This window comes from Plecotus auritus, assembly GCF_963455305.1.
Source record: "Plecotus auritus genome assembly, chromosome: 9".
Lineage (NCBI taxonomy): Eukaryota > Metazoa > Chordata > Mammalia > Chiroptera > Vespertilionidae > Plecotus > Plecotus auritus.
Genome location: NC_137783.1, coordinates 2,220,129 through 2,236,813, shown reverse-complemented (window position 1 = coordinate 2,236,813; position 16,685 = coordinate 2,220,129). Strand labels below are relative to the sequence as shown.

At 58.3% G+C, this 16,685-nt stretch overlaps 1 protein-coding gene across 11 annotated transcripts in view; it reads left to right on the top strand.

Annotated features, from left to right (window-relative positions):
- CTBP2 (C-terminal binding protein 2) overlaps positions 1 to 16,685 on the top strand; it is a 104,813-nt gene that overhangs the window by 54,172 nt on the left and 33,956 nt on the right. The window lies entirely within an intron of this gene.

Here is a 16,685-nt window from a genome sequence, read left to right as displayed (position 1 = left end):
GTTTTTATAGGACCCATCGAATAATGGAACGTCGAGGTTAGTTACAAAGATTTTTGTGAAGCTGCTGCCATCTCCAGAGGATGGCCAGTTGGGCTGCATTTCAATGGGGTGGGTGTCAGTTGGCTGTAAGGAACGGGGGGCGGGGTTCCATTGTAAGAGAAAGTTTATGTGGAAAGTGGCAGCAGTGAGCCCCTGGGCTGCGGGAGCTCCGGGCACAGGTCACAGTTGCAGAAGAGCCCTGGAGCTTAGGGGAGAGAGAGGCACAGGTGCGGGCTGGAAGGAAGGGGCGGGGGGAGGCGGGCGTGCCCCCAGGAGCGCGGTCAGTGCCAGTGCCGGGCCTGTGAGCTGCTGCGCCGGGGAGGCGGCCAGCCCACCCCGCTGCAGCTCCGAGCCCGTCCAGGCCTGCCCTGGGCCACCGGGGGGGGGGACTCGGGGCCTCAGACGTGCTGTGGGCCGGGTCTTCCTTTCACTGCGGCCTGTGGAATTGCCGTGCAGAGTGGAGGCTGAGCAGAGGGTCAGTGGGCTCGGGGCCCTTCGGCCTCGCACCCCCTCCAGCTGTTGTCAGAGAGGGGGCCAAATGGTGGCTGGTCCAGGGACCTCCTGGGGGGGCGTGCTGGACGGGGGTTCGGATATTTCACAGTGTGGGTCGAGGGTGGGCACTTGGGAGCCAGTTCCTCGAAGCAGCCCCAGCTCAGGCAGAAGGCAACCAGGGAGAGTCGGAGCCCTGCCTTCCCTTCGAAGCCACTGAGCCCGAGCTGAGGGCGACCGCGGGGTGGAGCTCTGTTCCCTCTGACCCCACCTGCCTTCCCACCTAACCCTCTGACACCATAATGCAGGTCCTACGGCAGAAAAATCCACCCACCCCCCTCCTCCCTTCTCTGTGCGGTGGTTTCAGGCTCATGGAAGAGTTGAGATGGGATTGAGATGGGCCGGGGGTTCTGATTACCTTCACCTGGTCGCCCCCAAATGGCCATTTACCACATTAGCTTTGCTCTCCGCACACAAGCAGAGCACTGTATTTTTCCTGAACCCTCTGAGCATTACTTTAACTCGGTAACACAGAAGTATTTACAGGTAAAGGATTTAGTTTTTCCTCGATGTCGGCACATTCTCTTACAGCCAAGTGTCAGAATGAGAGCTGAGCCGAAACCGGTTTGGCTCAGTGGATGGAGCGTCAGCCTGCGGACTGAAAGGTCCCCGGTTCGATTCTGGTCAAGGGCACGTACCTTGGTTGCGGGCACATCCCCAGTAGGAGGTGTGCAGGAGGCAGTTGATCGATGTTTCTCTCTCATCAATGTTTCTGACTCTCTATCCCTCTCCTTTCCTCTCTGTAAAATACCAATAAAATATATTTAAAAAAAAGAATGAGAGCTGACCCTGATGCTAACCTTGTGGAACCCTCGGCCCTGCGGTAGGTGTTGCCAGGCCGATAGCATCTCCCTGCCCCTGTGCCCCCCGACGGTAATGTGCTCGGAGAACAGACGGGGCACGTAGCGGACGCCCTCCATGAGGGTCCGTCGCGGGTGTTCTGCTCAGCCTGCTGTAAGCTTTGGGCAGGAGTATTGGGCAGGCCTGTAGGAGGTCACGTGACGGCAGTTCATCTCCGTACTGGCGAGGATCCCCCGAGCCACGTGGTCACAGAGTCTGCTTCCTCCGCTGGGAAGCTGTTACCTTTCCCACGCCATCTCCTGAGCAAGGTGCAGGCGGAGTCGGAGGTGGTGTCAGTGTGCTGTGGGCCTCGGGCTTCTCCCCGGTCTCGGCCCGTGGGCCCCTCCCCCGCGTCCATCGCTGAGGGCGGCCAAGTGAGAGCCTTCCCGGCCCATCACCTTGGTGCGTGCTGTTTTTCATCTGCTTCCCACTGTTCACAAGAAGCGCCCCTTTCCTCTTGCATACAGTGAGGACCCAGGAGAGGGTGTGTGAGAACCCTGGGTTCTTCCTTCATTGCATGGCTTACGTCCTGTTACTGTCACTGCTCATGTTGTTGGGCCAGCGGTGCCTCTGCAGGCTGGCTACTTAATCTCGTCTCTTTTGACAGGTCTCCCATCTTGCGTTGAGCATTTCTTTACTTTCTGGTTTAATCCCCCTGCCATCGTCCATCCCCCCAAGTCACCCTCCTGTCCACGACTGTGCGTGCTTTCTGATGGGCCCTGTGTCAGGATGGGGGGAGGGAGGGAGTGTGGGCCATTTCTAGCTGTGGGTGGGATACACCGATGGGCGCCCTGGGCCACGGACTCAGAGAGGCTGTGCCTCGCGCATCTCGGGCCAGCAGCGCCTCCCCAGTGTTGACCTTCGGGGCAAGCTCGAGGCCCAGGTCTGGCCCTTCCATATGGCCCGTGGCTAAAGTTCCCTCCGTTCTATAAATAATTTATGACTTCAGCTGCTGGGGGCGTGGGCTTCTCCTTTTCCCCACTTTTTTTGCGGTGTATTTGGAGACCTCTGTGGCATTGGAGCCCGGAGTCCATTTCAGAAAAGATCCATCGGAGATCGTGTTTCCAATGACGACGATCAGGACGGCAGATGACAGCCCTGGTGCCGTGGGTGGCTTAGGGGTGGCCTCAAGTCCCCAGCGGTCCTCTCCTAGGGTGGTCAGGGAGCGGTGGCCAGAGGCATGGGGAAGGGCGCACACCGAGATCCGGCGCCGCTGACGGCCACCTGCCCGGCCCAGGCGCGCTGCTGGCTTCTCCCTCTTTACTCAGGAGGAGGGGCTGGTGACGGAGTGGGGGGCTCTGCTGACGGTTGATAGTAAGGCCCCCAAGCCCAGGTGCCGGGGCGGGTGTATTTCTCTCTGGAAGTTTTGACTGCTGTTCCCTGAAGTAAAATCATACAGACACTAGGTTTATCTGCTCCAAAAAGTACAGGTCCCTTCGAGAAGTTTAGCAGAGCATAAAGCGCCTTCACGGCAGTCACACGTACACTCTCTCACGATGATTTGTGCACTCCTCAGCGAGCCGGGGCGTTACGTGCATGAATGTACAGCAGCACTAACCCGGGGAGCATCTTACTTGACAAGAGCGAGCAGTCAGACGTGCAGGCGCAGCCTCGGGACCGTTAGCAGTCCCGGGTTTTCCAGTTCTGCCCACAACGCTCAGAATCCCGGCAAAGAAGTCCGCACTTCTCCGCGTGCCTGGGCTGCGTGTGGTCTTCATCCCAGGGAGAGGCCTGCGGTCGGTTCGCTGGTCCCTAGGCCCGGCCCCCAGCCTCATCTGAGAAAGTGCCCTGGAAATAAACTCCCCACTGACACAGTCCTAATTTTGGAACTGATTCTATTCAAATTAGCAACCATTATAGATCTTTTGGTCGTCTTTTGTCACTGGGAGTAAGCGTCCCCCGGGGAGGGAGTGGCATGGCTCTCTGGGAGAATCAGTAACAGCGCAGGGCGGGGCGGCCGCCCTGTTGTTGGAGCCAGGGCTCGATTTAGCTTCCTATGTGTAACGGGCTGTTGGAAAATGATCTTCCGTCATTGCCTTTTCCTTCTTATTGAAACCAGCCACTGTTTGTTCGTCTCAGTCTGAGGAAGGAGGACCCGAAGGTATGGCGTCCATGTGACCGACTGTGCTGCCCACCGGGCCTGCCCGGGTCCTTGAGTCTCCTCGGCACCTTCTCCGGATACTTAGAATCCACCCTGGTTGACCTGTCGGCACCTGGCCGAGGTGGTTGGGGTTAAAGCAGCCGTGGAAATAGAAAATTCTCAGGGCGGCTATAGAACGTCCCGATACAGAACATCTGTCCGGGTGATGGAGTCTCTGTGCACACATGTTCAGCTACACACATACCGTGTGTAATCATGGATAGTAAGAACCGCTTCTGACAGGCTCAAGGCAGAAATGATCTCTGGGCCTGGCCTTGCACAGGAAATATGTCCTCTGTCCCTGGGCTGATGGGAGCACCAGCCGGGGCGCCCCGCCCAAAAGGTTCTGCTTCATTCTGGGGGGATCCCTGGTGACGCAGCCAGAGCAGTTTTCTGTGTGGACTGGGGAGTAGACGGCAGCAGGGATCCCCCTGTGTCTGGATTCAGACCCCTTTCTTTAAGCCGAAACCCAAGCTCCTGTTTCGTGTTGAAATGACAGAGGAGACTCCGCTGGTGGCGCGGGCACACTGAAGGCTGTCGAGGTGACCAGAGCGTGAACTCGGGGCTCAGGGATGGGAAGACTGTGGCCTGCGGTGGGGTTGGGCACTGGCCACGCCCCCATGGCTCTTCCCGGGGTGACTTCTGCCCCTCACCGGGGTGCTCACTTTTCGGGGAGGCTCCTATTTGTCCCAAAGAGCTCTTTTGTTGGAAATCCCGCTGCGCAACCTGGTGCCGTGTGCCACTTGGCAGCGGCATGCTGGGTCCCTGTCCGTGTCGGCGCCAGGCCTGGGCAAGGACCTTGAAAGATTGTTCTCGGGCCCAGGGAGCTTGGAGCCCAGGGCAGGGTGGTTCTTTCCTTCCTGTCTCCACTTCTGTCCCGTTACTCTGAAAACACAGACCCGGGGAGCGTGCCCTTGGCCACGTGTGCCCGTGTCGCTCACCGGTGCCTCTGTTTCCCTGCAGATTCCCCTCTTAGCCTTTTGGAGGGGCCCTTCAGAACCTAGCCAGCTGGCCCGTTCTCTGCTCCCTGGCCCGTGCCATCCCCATCAGCCTTGTTTTATTTAATTTGAATCTTGCAAGGTTTTACTGCTTTTACTGCCATCTTTCTGGTCTTACTTCCCTTGGGGGCAGGCTCCACCCGCCTCGTTCCAATAATGCAGTCTTCAGCATGTTGGATTAATTTCCTGTTCCACATTGACTCGAGCTTCCTGCACAAATGACTGATTTGTTAGCGGGCTTTACCACTTCCTCCAGCCGTGGGGCTCTGCGTGGATGTCCCGGTTTTTCCGTTCATTCCCTGAATCCTGGTTGGCCCCTCATCCAGTGCCAAGGACTGCCAGACTTCAGCAAGGCTCTCTGGTTTATGGAGCCCCCATCACCTGGGCTCTACCAACATGGCTGCCCCCGTGCTCTCCCCCCCCCCCAGCACAGGAGGGTGCTGGCCCAGCACAGCCCACTGAGGCATCTGGATGCCAATGGGATCCTGCTTTACACGCAGACGGGGCTGCTCAGAGGGCTGGCACAGGTAACGGCTGCGCACAGGGCTTATATTCTTCACAGGAATGCAGTGTTGGGAGGGTGGTGACTTTTTCTTTGGTTTAACATTTATAATATACTAGAGGCCCGGTGCACGAAATTCATGCATGGGTAGGGACCCTAGGCCTGGCCTGCGATCAGGGCCGATCAGGTTCCCCGCCTCCACCTTCCCTCGCTCCCTCAGCGCCCCACCGATGCCGCTGGTCGCCCACCATGTCCCACCACCCCCTGCTGGTCCGCACACCTCCTAGTGAGCATTGAACTCCCGAGGGGACAATTTGCATATTAGCCTTTTATTCTGTAGGATTTTAGAATAATTTTAGATTCCTAGAACGAGGGAGAAGATAATACAAAGATTCCCATGTGCCCCTTTTCCCTTTGATGGGTATTTGCATGGGTATGAGGCGTTTGCCATAACTGAAGTCCGTAGTTAATTTAGAGAGGTAACTTGAACCTTTTTTTTTTTTTTTTAATATATTTTATTGATATTTCACAGAGAGGAAGGGAGAGGATAGAGAGCTAGAAACATCGATGAGAGAGAAACATCAATCAGCTGCCTCCTGCACACTCCCCACTGGGGATGTGCCCGCAACCAAGGTACATGCCCTTGACCGGAATCGAACCCAGGACCTTTCAGTCCACAGGCCGACGCTCTATCCACTGAGCCAAACCGGTTTCGGCTTGAACCTTCTTTATCATTTAATTTCTTAAGGGTTGTTTCTGTGCACATGCGATGGAGTAAAGGAAATAGTTCCACATCGTTGGTTTCTGTTCAGGGAGGGGGTGTCAGGGCAGCAATTTTGTAAACAAAATTCTCTGGGAACCTCCGCTGAAAGGGAGACCCTTCCATCAGCAGACGTCGCCTCCTGATTCCACAGCTAAGCAGAGGTGGCGTGTCCTAGCGCGGAGCTAACTCGAAACCAGAATTGTGCGAGTGGAAACTTGGAGCAAGTCCGTGCTGCATGGAGCTCATTGTTGTGGGCGTTTATAGATTGGACTCACCCGGAATCCTGATTTTGGAATTGGAAACCCTGCAAGGCTGGGTGTGGCTGCTCTGCGGTGCTGGGGGAGGGACAGTCCGCAGAGGAGCCCTGACTATCGGGAGCTGGGGGAGGGTCGTGGCGGGGGCTGGAGGCATCACTGGGGACAAAGCGGGACCGGGGAGCCTCGGTCATGGGGATCCGGCAGAACCACCCTGAGGCTGTCTGCGGGGAGGAGGCGGCACCGGTTGTGCCCAGGCCTTCCTGGGCGGCACTGGGTCATTCTGCGGCTTCTCTTCCCGATCAGGAGCTGGAGCATCAGAGATGAAATGGGTCCGAGGTCCAGCAGTGTGTTCAGAGGACCCAGGCCTTGTGCAGAGCGGGGAGGGGACGCTGCTGTTTGCCGGCGGGAAACAGGGGTGACAGGGACGGCAGATGCACAGGGCCTGGTCCTCCCTCGCTGGGCTCGGAGTCCCAGAGGAGTTGGTGAGGCAGGGTCACCTCCTAAAGCCGGTAGTCCCACATCCTCTCCAGGCCTGGACCGCGGGCCCCGGAGCAGTGGCTCCCAAAGCCCTCTGTGGGGGGCTGGTGGGAAACCAGCACGGCCCCTTCCCACGAGCCCCCAGTCTGAGGGCACGGAACCCCTCAGAGCTGCCCTTCTCGGCCCAGGACCTGGCCTTTGCAGCGCCTTCTAGGGGGGTAGGGGGTCCTGACCCTCTAGCACTCGCTTCTTGCTGTGTATTGGTTCCAGGACCCCCCCAGACACCAGAATCCCCTGTGTGAATGGGGCGATATTTACTAGAACCTGCTCTCTCTCTCTCTCTCTCTCTCTCACACACACACACACACACACACACACACACACGCACACCACCACCACCCCAGGCGCCCCGCCCTCTCCCCTCCCCCCCACCCCAACACACACACACACTTTAAGTCATCTTTAGGTTACTTATGACAATGTAAATACTATAAATAGTTATACTATATTGCTTAGGAATAATGACCCGAAAAGTCTGTGCACGTTCGCTAAAATGCAACCACCAGAGATGTAACTGCGTAGTGTACACCAGCAACAGTGTAGCATTTTTTAAAAACATTTTATTTCTGACCCACTGTTGGTGGAGCCCGTGGATGCGGAGGGTCCGGCTGTGACCCTAACTGGTCAGCACGTGCACAGGTGTTGCTGGGTTTGGGGCGCAAGCAGGACCTCCGCCAGTTTCTAATGGTGGCTGGGCCTTGCTGGAAGGACCGCATCCAGAGCCAGGGACATTTCAGGTCAGAGCTCTTGGCAGGGAGAGCGGCTTTCCGCGTGAATTGTTTGTTTTGCCATGAGACGTGCGTTGCTCCCAGCAGGTGAGTTGGTGAGAGCTCTGCGTGTTCTCTGAAGTGGTCCCCAATGGAGCCGCAGTTCACAGGGGTCCTCAAACTTTTTAAACAGGGGGCCGTTCACTGTCCCTCAGACCGTTGGAGGGCCAGACTATAGTTTAAAAAAAAAACTATGAACAAATTCCTAGGCGCACTGTGGGCCCGGGATGCGTCGGCTGCTAAGCAGGACAGGCAGCGGCACCCGGCGGGCCGGATCCATGTCCTCGGCGGGCTACCTGTGGCCCGTGGGCCGTAGTTTGAGGACCCCTGCGTGTAGAGACTGGGTTCCCGGCCCGGGCCGGGGGCAGTCCTGTGTATTTCCAGTGCGAACCTTTTTCCCCAACGCAGAGCTGCCGCACGTGTCCAGCGCATTTCATGTTCTAAGCGACAGCGTGGTCCCTGGGGGCATTTAAGATAACCATTAAAGAATATTTTTGTGAAACTAAAACCCTAAATATGCAAAACTCGGCCGAGACGGAAGAAGGGAACAAAACCAGCTTTGAGCTAAGTAACCAAACCAGAAAGGTTTCATTCTTCTCTGCCTTCCTGTGACCTTGACCACAAACCTCGGGCTGTGTCCCCACTTCCTCACTCCCTGGGCTGGGAGGGGCCAGAGTGGGCAGAGGCAGGCTGGCACCAGCTACTCCGAGTGTTGGAAACCAGCCTGACTGTGGCCTTTGCAATGTTCTGTCCAAGACGCCCGGCCCCCGAGCGTGACCCCAAAGCGGCTTTTTCAGCGAGCTGACCCGTTCATGCCCGGCCCAATTCTATCGAGAAAAGTCACACCAGGCGTGGGATTAGGGTGTGGAATAGTAACAGCCCAGGGGCAATGGGTCCCTGGACTCCCAGGCCAGCGCCTCCAGCTGGGACCAAGGTGTCTTCCGCCCTGAGAGCATGACGCTTCCTTCCTGTCCGTCCTTCGGCCTCAGTTGCTCTCCCTGCAGTTGTCTGCTGCACCATATACGCTATCTGTAAATTCATTGCCCTGGGTCAGTGGTCGGCAAACTCGCGAGCCGCAGTTTGCCGAACACTGTCCTAGGTGAAATAAAACAAGCGGCAGCGACTTATTTTTTGGTGCATTTTAAATAACTGTTCCTACAGGAAGGTGGCGTTGGGTAGTTAAATTACAGTGGGCTCGAGGTTGGGTGCGAGGTTTCGGGTGCCTGGAAGGGCGCTGACGACGCTGGTGCAGTGAGCCCCCAGTCCCCTTCGCACGCCTGTCCTCGCAGACACCTCCGGCTTCGAGAGCCAAGCCCCAGCTGCAGGGGGGCTTTCTGCTTCGAGCCTTTGTGTGCTCTGGGAGTTGGTCCTGTGCGTGAATTCCGGTAAAGCTGTCACTGGTGCAAAAGGCAGCAGCGATGAGGGCTGCTGTTCAGCCACTGTGGGCGCTGCGCCATCCGTGAGTTGGTAAGTCGTGGAGACAGATTTGGTAAGAATCGGCATGTTTACATGGCAGTGGGTTTTACTGCTGGCGGGGAGCCGGGGCCTAGAGCGGCGCCCCGTTCCGTGTGTGTTGAGACGAGCGGCTCTGCGCAGCCAGAGAGGATTCTGTGCTCGCCGTCTCATGGGTTCCTCACGTGGCCCACGCCACGCTGCGAGACGCATTTGTGCCTCGTTGGGGCATGGTGGACCTTGGGACATGAGTGTGACACGCATGCACATGGCTTACAGATTGAGTGATTGTAAGAGCACGTGATTAGCTTTCCAGGTCTCTTTGTAAGAGGGGTGCAGACTCCAGGCCCCAGCTGCCCCTGGCCACCCGTTTTCCCCGCACGTCCACTCAGTTCTACCCCGCTGGCCCAGCCCTTTGGAGAGTCTCCCTGAAGGCCCCTGAGCTTCGCGCCTCCAGGGGCCAGCGGGTGACAGGAGCGGGAGGCACCGCCTGGGTCAGGCTCAGGCTCTGCCACTGCCGCACCTCCTCCCCCACGTCCTGCTGCTCTGGGCCTCGGCTTTGTCGTTTTATTTATTTATTTTTTAAATATATTTTATTGATTTTTTACAGAGAGGAAGGGAGAGGGATAGAGAGTTAGAAACACCGATGAGAGAGAAACATCGATCAGCTGCCTCCTGCACTCCCCCACTGGGGATGTGCCCGCAACCACGGTACATGCCCTTGACCGGAATCGAACCTGGGACCCTTCAGTCGGCAGGCCGATGCTCTGTCCACTGAGCCAAACCAGTGAGGGCGGCTTTGTCGTTTTAAATGCTGCTAACACCGTCCCAGCTCCTAAGGCTGTTGGGAAGGTGGCTTTGTCCACGCAGCATCCTTAGCACGGTGCCCGGGACCCTTGACTTGGGAGTTGTTCCTGCCACAGCGCCACTCCCTTTGGTGCTACTGAGTGTTGTGGTGGCCATGAGGGGCCGGGACCTCACCAGTGGGCACAGGACCAGGTGTGCCGGCCTTGCCATTGCCCCGGCTTTGCTTTTAGAGACCGTGTTCTGGTGGCTGGGTCCCAGGCCACCCTAATCAGGATGGGGGGTCCTCTCTAGCTGAGCGGGAGGGACTTGGTGTTTGGTTTCGAACAGCCTGTGCTGTGTCTTGGAGCTGGGGGCAAGGAGGAGAGGGAGCCCCCTGTTCCTTCCCCAGGCTGCTCCTCAAGTAGAAACCACCCCCAAGGAATGTGTGGGTGCCAGCCACTCCACCAGGGGGCAGATCCTCCCAGGAAGTGTGTTTGAGCTTGGCCGGCCCAGCGGACGGAAACACCATGTCTGCTCTAGCAGTTTGCTTCGCCCGGGAAACATCCCTGCACAGTGCCAAGGCCGCAGTGGGGAGCAGTGTGCTCAGCTCGCTGGGACACCCGGGCCAGGTGTTCTGAGTGAAACAATGTACCTACCAGGGCGGTTTGCCCCTGCAGGGCCCGTGGGAGCTTGGGATCGCAAGGGCCACGGGGAGCTGGAGCTGAGAGGGGCTGCGCGTGCCCTTGGCCACACCGGGGGGCAGGCTGGAAGATTCTAGAACCGGGGGAAGCATTGACAAGATGTGAGGCTGCATTCTCGGTCTGAAATCTCTGACGCGCTGGCCCTCCTGGGTCTGTCCTCCCAGAGGGCACTCAGCCCTGCCCGGCTACAGCCACAGGCCGGGCTGCACAGCAGCTTCAGGTTGCTCGCTGCCGGTGAGCTGTGAGGCAGGCAGGCAGGCAGGCAGGCAGGCAGGCCGGCACGGAAAGGGGCGTGGGATCTCAGCCAGTCCTGGTGAGTCACAGAAACTGCATTTCCATTTGAAAGCTACTTGAAACCTTTCTTTAAAAAAATTTTTTTTTAAATTTCAGAGCAAGGGAGAGAGAGAAACATCAGTGATGAGAGAGAAACATCAACGATGAGGGAGAATCATTGATCAGCTGCCTCCTGTATACCACCCACTGGGGATTGCGCCCACAACCCGGGCATGTGCCCAACTGGGAATCGAACTGACCACCGGCCAGGCAAAAAATAATCTTGAACTCAAACAATTTCAAATGACTTATTTGTGGCGCCTCCCCGAGGCGGGGTGGCAGGGAGTGTGGTGCGATGGTCTGAGTGGAGGCGGGAGGCGGGAGGCGGGAGGCGGGAGCCCGAGCAGCGGCAGCCCGCTTGTTTTCTGTCGTGGGTTCCCTGGGAGGGTTGGCGGAGGGTAACAATAGCGCGCGGTGCCTGAACGAACGGCCGTGTGGAGTGCGTGTGCGTGGGGGGCGCACGGTGCCTGAATAAACGGCCGTGTGGAGTGCGTGTGCGTGGGGAGCGCGCGGTGCCTGAATGAACGGCCGTGTGGAGTGCGTGTGCGTGGGGGGCACACGGTGCCTGAATAAACGGCCGTGTGGAGTGCGTGTGCGTGTGGAGCGCGCGGTGCCTGAATGAACGGCCGTGTGGAGTGCGTGTGCGTGTGGAGCGCGCGGTGCCTGAACTGAATGGCCGTGTGGGGAGCACACGGTGCCTGAATGAACGTCCATGTGGAGTGCGTGTGCGCCTGGCTGCAGGCCGTCCCATGTGCTCCAACTCTCTGTGTCCTTCGCTCTTCAAACGAGTGACTTGGGCTCGAGATTCTCAGCAGCCATGTGCTTTGCAGGTCACGGGTGGGGCTGTGGAGCGTGTTCACGGGGGCGATGGCCTCCTGGTCGATCCTGAACCCCACCTCGCCCTAAGTGTCTCCCCAGAAGAGCAGCAAAGCCAGGCCTCATACAGACCTGACACACCCGTTTCCTGGCTCTCTGGCTCCCCGTGAGCCCAGACGGGGCGCAGGCTCTTCCCAGCCACCCCGGGGTCGCTGCAGCACGGCTGCCCTCGCCGATGCTCTGAGGGCTGACGCAGGGCCGGGGTGCGGGCGGCCAGCTGGGGCAGTGTGCTGGCTGCAGGCCGTGGCCTTTTCCGGGACAGCTGGGAACCAGGGCAGGTCCCTGAAGGCAGGTCTTGGAGTCAAGCTACATCTCATCTAAGTCATGGTCTTTTTTGAAATGACGCATTCTGTGTTTCCTCCATTTCTCACTACGCTTGTCCACAATTTTACTTTTTAAATGAAAGCGCATGCCTTCTACACGGGCAGCAGCTGACTTCTCCTCTGCGGCCGACAGCTCACCAGAACCCTGAGGCAGCAGCCCTGGCCACTCCAGCCTGGACTTCTTCTCTTCGCGATGCCCCTTTGGGTCAGCAGCCGCCCTGGAGAGTTGAGGGCTGGTGGCAGAAGAGCGTTCTGCGGGCCATAGAGACCCCGGGCCTGGGGACGTGGGCGTTGGTGGTGACGTCTCCAAGAACTTGGCTGGCCCGAACCTCTGATCTTCTGTACGCGCTCCGTGGTTTTGCGTTCTAACAAGGATGTAGTTTAGATGCACGTCCTCCTGCTGCTGCTGGTCAGTGAGGAAAGCAGGGGTGGTGGGGAAGGAGTGGCGCTAGCACGTGGGCGGGGACCAGAGGAGCCCTGGACCAGCACTGTGTGGACGGCGCTCACCGCATCCGGCGGAGGCCTGTCTGTGACGTTCCCGGGAGTTTGCTCGTACCCAAGCTCTGCAAAGTGCCCACCTTTGGGAAGAATGGAAACAGCTCCTGGCCGCATTCCCACCTGGTCTTGACAAAGGAAGGGGCTCATTCTTCCAGGCGTGGGCGCAGCCGGCGCCCTGCTTTGCCCGCTGCATGGGGTTAAGTTGGGGACAGCTCGGAGTTGCAGTCGGGGCTTCTGTAAAGCTCTGAGGCTGTCCGTGAAGAACACACACAACAGTTTCCAGAAGGCCTCCGAGTTTTCTGGGGCTCCATCAAGGAGCCGGGAACGGCCCCCAGTGTGTGGTTCCTGCGCCCTGTGGTGGGGGCTGAGGGCCTGTGGACAGGAGACGGGCCAGCCCGCCCCCAGGCCCAGCCCTGTGACCTGTCAGAGCCATAACAAAGACCAGGCCAGCCTGTTGCTGAGGGAACAGGATGCGCTTTTGAAGGAGGATTAAAAGGTAAGTTGGATCTGGGACAAATCAGGTCCAAAAGGCCGGGCTTTTGTCAACAAATGAACTTGGCCCTATTTTAAGCCGCGCATGTTATGTACCAGGACTTCCTGTTTTTCCAGAGAAACCACGTCTTTTGGTTTTTGTGATGATGGATTTATTGGAACATTTGCTGTTCAAGTGAACCAAGTCGTTTTCCAACCAAAAAGTAAAACGGGAGGTTTTGTGACCCTGAGAGGCAACACGTGTGCGATTCCCGGAGTCCGCGGGCCTGTCGGCGCCCCACTCGGTGAATGAACAAAGAGCTGGTTGCCAGTCAGGGTCCTAGACGATCTAGCTCGGGGCCTGGCTTGTGCGGGGCGGGGCTGCTCGGGGACCATTGAAGGGGTTTTGTTGTTCTCGGGGCTAAGCTGAGCCATGTGCGCTCTTTCTAGGAGCGCTGGTCCGGCCAATCAGAGCGGCGTAAGTCCCACCCACTTCCTGCCGACCTCTCGACACCGACAGATGGTTTTTCTTACTTGTGTCATTAGGCCTCTGTTCACGCTGACCTCATCACATTGTATTGGGGCCATTTTCATAACTTTTGTTTCCAAAAATCCATTTAACCCTTCCTGAGCTCCCCTCTGAGAATAAGATCACCTTGCTTCCTGCTTCTGCCCAGTTCTCTTTTGGCCCCTGGACCTGGTGGCGGGTGGACTGAGCCCACCCGGGTCCGGTTTCCCCAGAGCTGGGTGAACCCACGGCCGGGAGCTGTCCTGTGCCCCGAGAACAGACTCACAGACATGGACGCAGGGCAGTTCCCAGCACCTCCTGTGAGAGGACCGCCCAGAACGGGCAGGCATTGCGCGGATCTGTGCGAGGACCGCTACTCATCAAATGATGGGGGTCCCGGGGGTGACTGGGAGGTGGTCCCCAGTAGGCATACCTCGGGGCACCCGTGCGACCTGGACTGCCATTTCCTGAGATGGGCTGGGAGTGATGGCCTGGGAGGTCCTAGGCCTGTGGAAGTTTCTGGAGCTGACACCCCTCGTCTGAGTGCAGACCCCCACCCGGCCAGGGGCTGTGCGTGGTGGAGGCGGGAGGATAGAGGCTCCAGCCTTCACTTGAGGCTCACACAGAGTACAGCAGTGACACGAGGGAATGTGCTGAGCCCTGGCCCTGGCCCTGGCCCTCGAGCTCCGGGCTGTGATGTGATGTTAGAGGGTCGGGACGTCCTCTGGGCTCCCTCTTCTGAAAATGTGGGGGTTGGTTGCGCCTCTGCCCTACGAGCACCTGGAAGGCTCGGAGCAGCTCCCCTGAAGCCTCACCCAGAACAGGTTTGAGGCCCGAGGCGGGCGATGGTGCAGGTGTGTTCCCTGAGGTGGGGGCCTTGCTTTGGATTCGGTGCCGAAGTGTGTGCGGGCCGCCTGCACCTGTGCTGGTGAGTTAGCGCCCAGAAGGCACAGCCGCCGCCCCACCGCGCGTGCGCGCTGTTGTGACGTGGTGCGTGTGGGTAGGAACATCCCAGCCATTCAGAGCTGCGGGTCCCCTTCCCTCAGAGGGAGCCCCTGCCAGGGACCGAGCAAGTTTTCTTAATGAGATTCCAACCCAGCTTCCCCTGCTTTGTTCTGCTGGCCTCTCTCTTGGCCAGCTTGTGTGGGTTTCCATGCCCCCTCAGGTCTGACGAGCTCCACCTTTGGGGGTGTTAGTTGGGGTTCAGGGGCCGTGGGTGGGCCTCAATGAGATGGAACTGCACGTTTTCAACCTGGATGGCGTGGCTGAAGCTGGCTCTGGGCTTTCAAATTTCTGGATCAGCAACAGCTGGCGGAACTGCTGGGGATGACATGGGGTCCTGGGCATGACATGGGGCCCTAGGGGATGACATGGGGTCCTAAGGCATGACGAGGGCCCTAGGGCAGGGGGTCCTCAAACTACAGCCCGCGGGCCACATGTGGCCCGCCGAGGACATTTATCCGGCCCGCCGGGTGCCGCTGCCTGTCCTGCTTAGCAGCCGACTCGTCCCGGGCCCGCAGTGCGCATAGGAATTTGTTCATAGTTTTTTTTTTAAACTATAGTCCGGCCCTCCAACGGTCTGAGGGACAGTGAACTGGCCCCCTGTTTTAAAAGTTTGAGGACCCCTGCCCTAGGGGATGACGTGGGGTCCGTGGGGATGAGCGGAAACATGGGCTAGAAGTGACCTGGAGTTGTTGAGTCTCAGGTTACCAGTCTGTGAGGGCAGCAGTTTGGATTTGTTAATTTTTCAAGTCTCAAAATGTTCCAGAAATGCCATGATTCCAAGAAGCTGTCCAGGGCCACAAAAGCATGTGTGCATCTGTGCGCACACATGTGCGGTTTTGTGTGCACCCACCCACAGCTACACTCCAGGCCCCTTCTGCCCTTTGGGTTCCTGGCATCTCAGGGCCATCTGTCAGTTCTCGTCGCGGGAAAGGGCTGCGTGATGCTCTGAAATGGAGCAGACGGCCCTTCATGTTACCTGCTCCTCTTCCCCGACTTGGAGAGCGCCGCGTTAATAGCTGCAGTTCAAGGACCACTTCTCAGAACAAGAGAGCGAGAGGCTGTTACCCAGCGCATCCCGAGGCGGCTAGAGGGCCGCACCTGAACGTGGGCCTGGACCCCGCTCGTCTCTAATGTCCCGGGTTTACGGGGGCGCCTGGGTCTGAGTGAGGGCCCGGGTGCCTCCGTTTAGTCTGCGTGTGGGGCGCAGCCCTGGAATGTACCTTAAGTGTCTGGGTGAGTGAGCAGCACCTCGGAGGACCCTTCCCCGTGCCCGTGGGTGCTGATGTTCGGAGAAGTTTCCTGGGAGATTGCGGAGCAGGAGGTATGGCAGGCCCGGTGTCACTGCAGGCGGCTGGGGGTTTACGGCGTTGGTGGCTCGTGTTAGCGTCCTCTGTCCTGTGGGGAGTGGGAACTTGGTGGCATTGCAGTCCGAACGTGTTCTCGCTTATGCCTCTGCTGTTCACTGGGCCCTCTGGGTGCCGCAGCGAATCTGATGGGTCGGGAGGGGCCGCACCGCGGGCCAGCTTTTCAGAAGTCCATGTCACACCACGGTTTGCGTTTACCGAAGACCTGCGTGAGTACCTGCTTTTGCTGATGAACGAAAGCCGCCAACCTTTGCTTTGACCAAAAGTAAAAATAACATTGGTTTTGCGAACTGTTACTGCGTCAGCGCCGCCCCAGTGCGGGCGGCCCTGCTTCTACTGTCTGTGCTGGTTAGGGTTGGGGTTTGGTGGTTATTTTGGGGTGTGGGAGTGCGCAAAAAATTTCCCATATCCTACATAACAAAGAGCTAATGTGCTAATTAGACTGGACGGTGGAATGACCTTCCGGAACGACCAGTGGGCCAGGGTGAGGCAGCCGGGGCCGCGAGGGCCGAGCCCCTTGCACACATATCGTGCATCGGCCTCTAGTAAATTAATAATTGCTGCTTTGTTTTACGCCATGTCTGCTTACGGAAGTGTTCGTGGGAAAGCTGTACTTTGGACAGCGGGGACCCTGTGTTGTGCAAGAACACCCCGTTTGAGATAAAGGATGGGCCGCCCCAGGCAGACGGAGCCCTCCTGTTTCGTGGCCCTCAATGCTGGCCCCTCAGACACGGGAGTGGTGAGCTGCGCTGTGGGAGGGGTGGGCGGGCTCTCCTGGCGCATCGGACCGGCCTGCAGGTTTCGAACAGGTTACTCGGGAGCTGTTTGGTTTGGGCCCCGCCTGGCTGCTCTGACCCACTCCCCGCGGAACTTGGGACCAAGGCTGGTCCCTGCTGCTTCAGGAGGCGGTGGGTGGGTTTGGATGCGGTGCAGAAGTGTGTGCGGACACCCCTCTCCTGCTGTCTGTGTTTGAGAT